Raw genomic sequence first — 9,689 nt, forward strand, 5'->3', positions numbered from 1 at the left:
GTATTTAGGGCAAATCAGTTTGCCAAAAAGACAGGGAAGAACAATTGGGGAATGAGCGCTGACAAGAAGGTTGGATTCAACAAAGGAAAGCTTCAATGTTTCAATTGCCACGAGCCAGGGCATTTTGCTCGTGATTGCCCACACCCCGATAGAAGGGTTAATAATGACAGAACAATGGTTGCAGTTGGGAACAATCGAAGCAGTAGTCAAGCAAACAATGAAAAGGCTATGGTTACACAATCCTTTGACTGGGATGATCAAATACAAGCTCTAAATTTGTCTGGACCAGAAAATGCTCATCTAGCACAAGTAAGGGATGACACTCCAGCAGGGACTGTACTAGCTGAAGACAATATGATGAAGCTACATTTTGGCTTGATGGTATCTTCTTCCCATGAACCTAATTCGTCCAAGGTAAGTCTCCTATCATGCTCTAAGGCTTGTGTAGATTATGTGAAAGCTTTACATTATAAAATTGAGACATTAGGCAATGAAGCAGAAAATCTTAGGATTCTTCGTGAACTCAATGACAAATTAATAAGAGACGTAGAAGACCTTAGATATGAAGGGTACCGACTTCGAAAAGGACAAAAACCACTTAAAGCTCAACTAGAATAAAAAATTAAAGACTTTAGGAGACTCCAGGAAGACTACAGCAACAAATGTGAAAACTGTGATTATGTAGTTAAACAAAATGCTGAGCTAGTAGCTGAAGTTGAATCATTGAAAGGAAAATTTGAGACCGCCAAACTTGATGTTAGAAAATATGATTTCTCAAGTGAGGTGGTTGCAAATATGATAGACCAAAGTATGCAGTTGAAAAGGAATCAATCAAAAGGTCTAGGGTATAATCATGTACCTCCTCCTTTCAATCATTCATATGTGTCCAAGCCCTTGTCCAAAGAAGAGATTGCCAATGAATCATTTATGATTTATGGCAAGCCCTCCGGTTTTGTTTCGGGAGGATTTATTAATGTTGAAAGTACTAACATTTCTACTTCTCCTGCAGATCAATCCTTGAATCAGTCAAAGCACAAAGTTGAAGGATGTGTTTCTGAAAATAAAATTGAGTCCAAACCTGAAGCTTTCATTTTAAATAAAGACAACTCTTTTTCGAATGTTTTAAGTGACAATATCTCTTGTGGTGTTTTTAGTTATTCTGATACAGTAGCTGCTACCTCTGATACAATTTTGAGTGTTTCTAATATGTCTGATAAATCTTTGAACTGTTTGGTTGACAATTTGAATGTTTGTGATAAAAATGTTGAGACACCACTAGTTTCACAACCCTCAATAAGTATAGCACCCTCACTTGCCTCACAACCTAATAATATTGCATGTTTCTGTGAGACAAGCAAGGTTGTTTGTAGGGAAAACAAATCTGATAAATGCAACACAAGTTCTAACAATAACAACCAGATTTGTTTTAATTGTGGTACTAGGGGTCATATTGCTAGAAATTGTCTTAATCGAATGTTTGTGAGTCATAATCTTCCAAGAGGGGAGAATGAGTTCAGAGGAAGGTCTTTAAATAGAAATTCCTCTAGAAGTCGCTCTCGAAATGATGATTGGGTAGGTGAAAGAAATAGAAAAAGGGATATTTTTCACAGACATAAAAGGTTTTTTAATCACCTTGTCACGAACAGTCTGCCAAAAAGGAGCATAGCCACGCCAAGGTCAAGCTCATCCCAAAGCAGCAGTGGACCTTCAACCAATTCTGGTAGAAGTAACACATGCTTTAAGCAGATTGTCAAACATAAAATGACAAAGTTGACTGAATTTTTCAAAAAACCTAATTATAAATGGAATCCCAAATCTACTCCCAATACATCATCTGTATCCACAGAGAAGTTCATGTGCAATAAATCTGAAAAGGCATCGGGATCACCCAGGAAGATCATGACTTGGGTGCCCAAATCTAATTAAACCTGCACATTTTGCAGGGGCAGTTGCGGGGAAATGTCGTCAGACCATGGTTCGTCGACAGTGGCTGTTCCCGGCACATGACAAGAGACATCACCCAACTGAACAACATTCAATCATTTAATGGGGGATATGTCTCTTTTGCGGGTGGAGATGGAGGAAAAATTAAACAAAAGGGCACGGTATCAAATGGAGTTCTAAGTTTTGAAAATGTGAATTTCGCTCCAAAGCTAAAACACAGCCTGCTAAGTGTCTCGCAGATCTGTGATAAGGGCTATTCTACGCATTTCACTGACAAGGAATGCATGATCTTAAAGCCAGGCTTTGTCATCCCTGAAGAATGGATTCTCATAAAGTCAAAAAGGGATGGAAATGCCTATATTATCGATATGAATAGCAATCTCCCAGAGCAAGTTACTTGTTTGTTCTCAAAGGTCTCTGAGCAAACTGTAATGTTGTGGCACCGAAGATTAGGTCACGCTAACGCCAAAAATCTCAATCCTCTTCCAAAGAATGAGATGGTCCGTGGATTGCCTGTCAAAGACTTTATCACGTTTGAGAAATGTGTGTCATGTGCTCAAGGAAAGCATCATCGAAAGCCACATTTGCCGAAGCAAGTTAACTCAATAAGTCAGGTTCTACAACTTCTTCACATGGATTTATTTGGTCCAGTAAACGTGATAAGCATCAATAGAAGTTCTTACTATTTAGTTGTGATTGATGATTTCTCTCGTTTTACACGGGTTTTCTTTCTATCCAACAAAGCTGGCATCACTGAATTGATCAAAAGGTTCATCATACTTGTTGAGAATCAGACCAATCAAAGGGTGAAGGCACATCGCACCGATAATGGAACAGAATTCAAGAATTCTGTTCTCAATCACTTCTGCGCTGAGAAGGGGATCCTGCGTCAATTTAGTTCAGCTCACACACCTCAACAAAATGGTGTTGCTGAGAGGAGAAACAGAACACTTAAAGATGCTGCAAGGACGATGTTGTGTGACTCCAAGCTTCCTGTTTTCTTTTGGGTGGAGGCAATAAACACTGCCTGTTATGTTCAGAATCGAGTGCTCATTAACAAAGCTCAAATGAAAACCCCATATGAAATTTACTATGGTCACAAACCGTCAGTCAGTCATTTTCGAGTATTTGGCTGTCCTTGCACCCTTCTTCACCTAGATGCCAACCCAAAGTTCAACGCCAAAGCAGATGACTGTTACTTTGTGGGGTATGCTACACGCACTGCTTATAGAGTCTATAATAAGAAAACCAAGAAAATTGTGGAATCCTATGACGTGCGTTGGTTAGAAGAGAATGAGACGGACGCTAGAGTGGGCCCGGATTGGTTGTTTGATTATACGTCACTTCTTTAAATCCTTAGACATGTACTCAAACAATGTATCTTGATCTGATACGCATAGGAGGGGCATCTCTGAAGATGAAGACGAAGAAGTCATGTACAAGCCAGTATCCAAATCTTCTGGTTCATCAAAAGGGAAAGATAAAACTTCCTTTGAGGGAAATACCTATGGCTCTCATAAGGAAGGATCTCCTGCTGCACCTGAGGGGGAGTCTTCTTCAACATTAGTAGGGGAATCATCTTCTACTCCTTAAGAGAGTCCGTTTGTGGTACATGATAGTCCTCAATTAGTCCGTATTGATTCCTCTGATGCTGGGACGACACCTCCTATATCTATAGAGAAAGAGTTATCTCCAAACGTTGCTTCCGCTGTCTCCTCAACATTCATGGAATTACTCTTTCCTGATCTTATTGCAGATGACTATGTCGCAGAAACATCCGGGACTGCCGAACCAGCAAATGAAGGAAGAATCAACATTCACACTCTCCCTGTCTCTTTAAATGATATCAGCCAAGAAATACCCTCAAGAGTTCAACGCGATCATCTGATCGAAAACGTCATCAGCCAGCTAGAGGATGGGGTCAAAACTAGAAGTTAGAGTGGAGACGTTAATACATGTCTGTATTCTTGTTTCATCTCTCAAATCGAGCCCAAGAATGTTGAAATGGCTCTAAATGAACCTAGCTGGGTGAATGCAATGCATGAGGAATTGCATCAATTTGAAAAACTCGGTGTTTGGAAGTTAGTTGAGTTACCAAAGGGCAAAAAGTCTCTTGACACACGGTGGGTCTATCGTAACAAGCAGGACGATTCAGGGGTCATTGTGCGAAACAAAGCTAGACTGGTAGTTCTTGGGTTTCGATAGATCGAGGGTCTTGATTACACTGAAGTATACGCTCCCATAGCGCGCTTGGAGGCAATTCGTATCTTCCTAGCATATGCTTCTTATATGAACTTCACTGTTTTTCAAATGGATGTCAAGACTGCCTTCTTGTATGGCAAGGTGAAGGAAGAAATCTACGTTGATCAACCTCCAGAGTTTGTCGACCCAAAGTTTCCTAATCATGTTTACAAGTTGGACAAAGCGTTGTATGGGCTGCATCAAGCTCCTAGAGCATGGTATGCAACTCTAACTAAGCATTTGCTCGAACATGGCTACACTCGTGGTACTATCGATCAAACATTGTTCATAAAGCATGTCGACAAGGACCAGATACTTGTTCAAATATACGTCGATGACATAATCTTTGGATCAACCAGCCAACAACTTTGCAAGGAGTTCGAAAGTGTAATGAAGAAAAGATTTGAAATGAGCTCTTTAGGAGAAATGACCATGTTTTTGGGGCTTCAGGTTAAACAGAATTCAACCGGCATCCTTCTACATCAGGCCAAGTATGTGGAAGATATTCTTGAGAAGTTTGCGCTTCATGATGCTAAATCTGCTTCTACACCAATGGCTGAACGACCTCTCCTGACTCCAAATCCAGAAGGCGAACCCGTAGATCAAACTCTCTATCGATCGATGATCGGATTCCTGATGTATCTTACTGCAAGTCGACCAGACATTATGTTTGCAGTTTGTCAATGTGCACGTTATCAGGCTTATCCTAAACTCTCTCATCTTATTGCTGTTAAAAGAATTTTTCGATATATCAAAGGAAGCCCTAAATTGGGTCTTTGGTATCCGAGGAATTCTGAATTTAATCTTTATGCTTTTACTGACAGCAATTGTGGAGGTTGTGAGCTTGACAGGAAATCAACTTCAGGAGGATGTCAATACCTAGGTGACAGATTAGTTTCATGGAAATGCAAGAAGTAGCATACTGTCTCGACTTCGACAGCAGAGGCGGAATATGTAGCTGCATCAGCTTGCTGTTCTCAAGTTATTTGGATCCAACATCAGCTGTTGGACTACGGTTTGACTTGCTTAGAAACCCCTATCTATTGTGATAATGAACCTGCCATACAAATTGCTAAGAACCCAGTCCAACACTCTAAAACCAAGCACATCGATATTAAAATTCACTTTATCAGAGACTGTTATGAACGATCTCTAATTCGAATCGAACAAGTCCACACTGATAACAATGTGGCTGACTTGTTCACAAAGCCTTTTAACAAAGCTCGTTTCGTTGTGCTTGTTGGATTTCTGAAAATGATACGTTTTGAGGATTAAGTTTTTTCATTTAATTTTCATTTTCCTTTATTTTTGGTTTTATTAGTCTATATTTTGAATTTTTGTTAGGTTTGTTTAAATTTGCGCATTGTTTTGTTTCGTATTCTCACCCATGCACAAATTTAGGGGGAGAAATAAAATCCAAAAAAAAAATTACAAAAAATCCAAAAATAGTGTCATTTCTGTTCAACATTTTAAAATTTTATTGTTGACAACCTCGGTTGTAAGTACTGTGATGGGAAATGATATTAACAAGTGATAAAGGGCAACCTGAATCGGTGTAACGTACCTAAGTTGAATCGTCTACGCTCTGTACTCGATGTGCTGTAGGCACGAAAGATTTTAAAATGGACTTGACTAGGAAAAGTGAACCTAATGAATTTGAGGACTCGACAAACTTTGACCTAGTTAGATCTGTTTAATCTGATATCACGACGCTTGGATAGGTTGAGCAGGGAGATAAACATGAGAATCTACTCGTCACATTAATCGAACCCGTACTTGGAACCGTGGCTTAACTTTTCCTCGATGTGCGGATTCTGTCCTTAATTCCGGTTGGATGGGGCGTCTGGTAAATTCCGATAAATTAGGTCTGTAGAAAATTGTTTTCTTTCTTTCCGTCTGTTAGTCATATGTTGTCTCCTTTGCGCGACTTCTAATCCGACCTGGTACACCACATATGCAACTCTATTTCTTTGCTGGATATATATATATATATATATATATATATATATATATATATATATATACATACATACATACATATATATATATATATATATATATATATATATATATATATATATATACACATGTGTGAAATACTTCTCATCTGTTAGCCATATGCTGTCTCCTTTGCGCGACTTCTAATCCGACCTGGTACACAACATATGCAACCTTCTTCTTCTCAACCCCTCTGAAGTAGTTAGCAATAGAAATCTGAATCTCTTCTCTCTCTGAATGGTTGTCTGCTCACCCAGTGTAAGGAGTACTCTGGAAGTTCTTGATGGCTGGGGCATATCAGGAAGCGGGAAACACGTTCCAGTACACCTAAAATTGAACTCATACAGATTGTCTATAGATCTCGCTGCTTGATTTAGGTGGACAACAATATCCCTAGTTGTAGTCAATTAAATGGTCATAAGGTGAATTCATTTAAGATTTAGGAGATATCATAATTACCAGAAATTTATAATTAGTTATATGCCTGAATCATGTCATTGGTAAAAGGTCCAAAAATGTCACAAATCTTTCGTGCTTAAGTGGACCACAATACTGGCAATCGGTCAGACGAAGATGTGAAGATAAGGGTACCGATAAGTGGAATAAGGCCGTCCAATAACTTTGATCCAAGCATCACAAAAGAAGTAGTAGTTAAAGTTTTAAAATTTTATTTTAAAAATTTTAATTTTATTTTATTTTATTTTAATTTTAATTTTTAATTTTGTTTTTATTTTATTTAATTTTTATTGTTGATTTGCAACTTCAAATTTTATTTTAATTTTATTTTACTTTTATTTTTATTGTTTTATTTTATTTTATTTTGTTTTAGTTTTCTAGCATTTAAGTTGTGGTGTGTTAGTTTTTATTTTTAAAAGTTTTATTTAGTTATTTCGAAATTAAATTAATCCTCAAAAGATTTTTATAATTAATTAATTAACTGGTGAAAATTGGAAATCCTGGGTAGCTATCAGGAAAGAGGGTAAGGAAGGTAAAAAGGTAAAAATATAAAAAGGGGGAGTTCACTACCGGAATCTCCTCACTCAAGAGTTTCCGGCCGCAAACTCGTTCTCAAAAGCTCTCAAATTGCTGAAAATTTTTCTCTCTATTTTCGGAAAAACAAATACATCATCGTGAAGGTGGCATCGTATAGATCTCAAATATGTATTTTGTTTCATAGTTCACCGTCGCATTGTGTGTTAAAATTAAAAAAAACCTGATTCGAGGAGTTTACGGCCGTAAGCATAGGCCGTAAACTCTGAAAGTTGACGATTTCGATTCGATTTTATTTTATTGTGATGCTATTTATCTTTGTGTTCACGAATATGTGCTTAACATTTGTTATCTCAAAGGAAATAGTCGATTTTTAGCCATTTTTCGGAGTAAATATTCATAGGCCGTAAACTCCCAGTTTACGGCCCATGAATTCGAGTTGTTACTGCTTCGGAATGCTTGAAAGAATTTAGTGATAATTTCGTATTGATTTTTCGAAGTAATTTTTAAACCGTAAACCAGAGATTTTTCGAAGTGTTCTTTAGGCCGTAAACTAGAGTTTACGGCCCAAGAACCAAATTGATAAAAGGTCACGTTTTTTTTTTTAAAAAAAAGGGGGAGGGCAGTAAACATAAATCATTGATAAATAAATTCTATTTTGATCATATTTTTATTGTCCTATTTTTGGTCAAAATAAGTTTTATTGTTGGTGTCGGTTTCTTACAACTGTATTTGAGTGCAGACAAATGGCAAATCTCAAGTTTGCGGATATGCATAATCTGGCAATCGTTCTTGCTGATCCACCTGTTATACATTCCGATATGCGATCAATGATTCACAGGCTGCGTGAATGTTGTGTTGCATCAACATTAACAGTCAACCCGATGATATATCAGAACATTGTTCGTGAATTTTGGGCGACGGCGAGGACGCAGATGGATGATGATGGAAATTTCACGGTTGCGGCGAAGGTGCAAGGACGAGACATCGTGATCAATGAAAGCTTTGTTCGAGAGGCGTTGTTGATTGACGATCGACCTAACTATCCGACGGAGATTGGTATCGAAGATGTTCAAAGGATACTGCGATGGATGAGTTAGGAGGGAATCTACCCGCCAACTTTGAAAAAGCTGCTCCATCCGTATTGGAGATTTCTAGCTCATGTGTTCGTGAATTGCATATCGGGTAGAAGGTCCGGGGCTGATGAAATTTCTCAATGCACAACTGGTGCGTTGGTGTCTTTGGCTACAAGATTTCATTTTAATTTCTCGAAGTTCATCCTCGAAGAATTGATAATAAACATCCGAACTTCTACGAGGGATACTTTTCTCCAATATCCTCGCTTCATTCAAATGTTTGTCGATATACAGTTTCCGGAGGTTAGAAAGTCGGGAGATACTTTGGATATGAAGTCTTTGGGTCCACACACTGTGGGACTCATTAAACAAAACAGAATAGGAAAAGTCATCTTCCGAGGGCGTTATCCATTGGAGAAATTTGGAAAGTTTACAGAATTAGATGAGACACCAGTGTCATACGAATCGTTAGAACCGACTTCTTCTGAGAAAACATCTACTGAGGGATCAACACCAGCAAACATAGTAATAGATGTGACTGAAGATGATGAAGATTCACCAACTCCGAAAGACCAAAGTGCTTCTAGTCATGAACACGAATCGAGTGAAAGACAAGATGAAAGGGAAATGGTTACCGGTGATGATAAACATGACTCATTTGAAGATCTTGATCTTACAGGATTTGATAATGATGATATCGCGGCTTCCTTAGCTAGTAGTGCCAATGTTGTGTCTAACGAGATTCTTGACACAATTTTTCAAAATGTCGATGATGTTGTTTTGCCGACAACTGAGACGAGGAAGTCAAGTGAAACTCTTACTCCAACTTCTGAGCAGATGGTGTCAACTTCGATTCCAATGGAGATAGTTGTGGGATGTTCCCCTCCCGTGTCTATTTCTCCGACAACTAAACCACTTGTTAGTGTAATTCCTCTACAAGCTGACCAACCTCAATCAAAGAGGAGACTTGACGCAAGACAATCTGAGCTAATTACTAGTTTGGTCAGTGGTCTTCCTACACTGCCAATTCCTACTGCTACTACACTACTTTCTGCAACAAAGATGTTCACAACTGGACCTAGTTTAGTTTTTGATGTTGGCGGCCCCTCAGCTCCGCCCGGCTTTCCAGTTCCAAGATTCGATAGGGATGCTGCTTCTGAGAGGCTGGCATTGCACATGGCAGAAGAACAGCTTCGTTCGCCCAGTCCTCAAGGAAAGAGCATTTCCATAAACGAAGGGGGTGCTCCAGATGATGATCCATCTCTTGCTAGTTTACGAAAGGAGATCTCTGTGCTAAGCCAGAAGAATATTGAAATTGATATCCATGTAGCTGAACTTCATGCTCAGAATATTGACCTTCGTACTCAAGTGTCCAAGCTTCAGTCAGATAGAACTTATCTTGGTGAACAGCTGGCAGAAGTTAAAAGGGATAAGAAAGTG

The sequence above is a fragment of the Lactuca saligna genome, chromosome 4, assembly GCF_052625555.1.
Source record: "Lactuca saligna cultivar CGN05327 chromosome 4, ASM5262555v1, whole genome shotgun sequence".
In the NCBI taxonomy this organism is placed as follows: domain Eukaryota; kingdom Viridiplantae; phylum Streptophyta; class Magnoliopsida; order Asterales; family Asteraceae; genus Lactuca; species Lactuca saligna.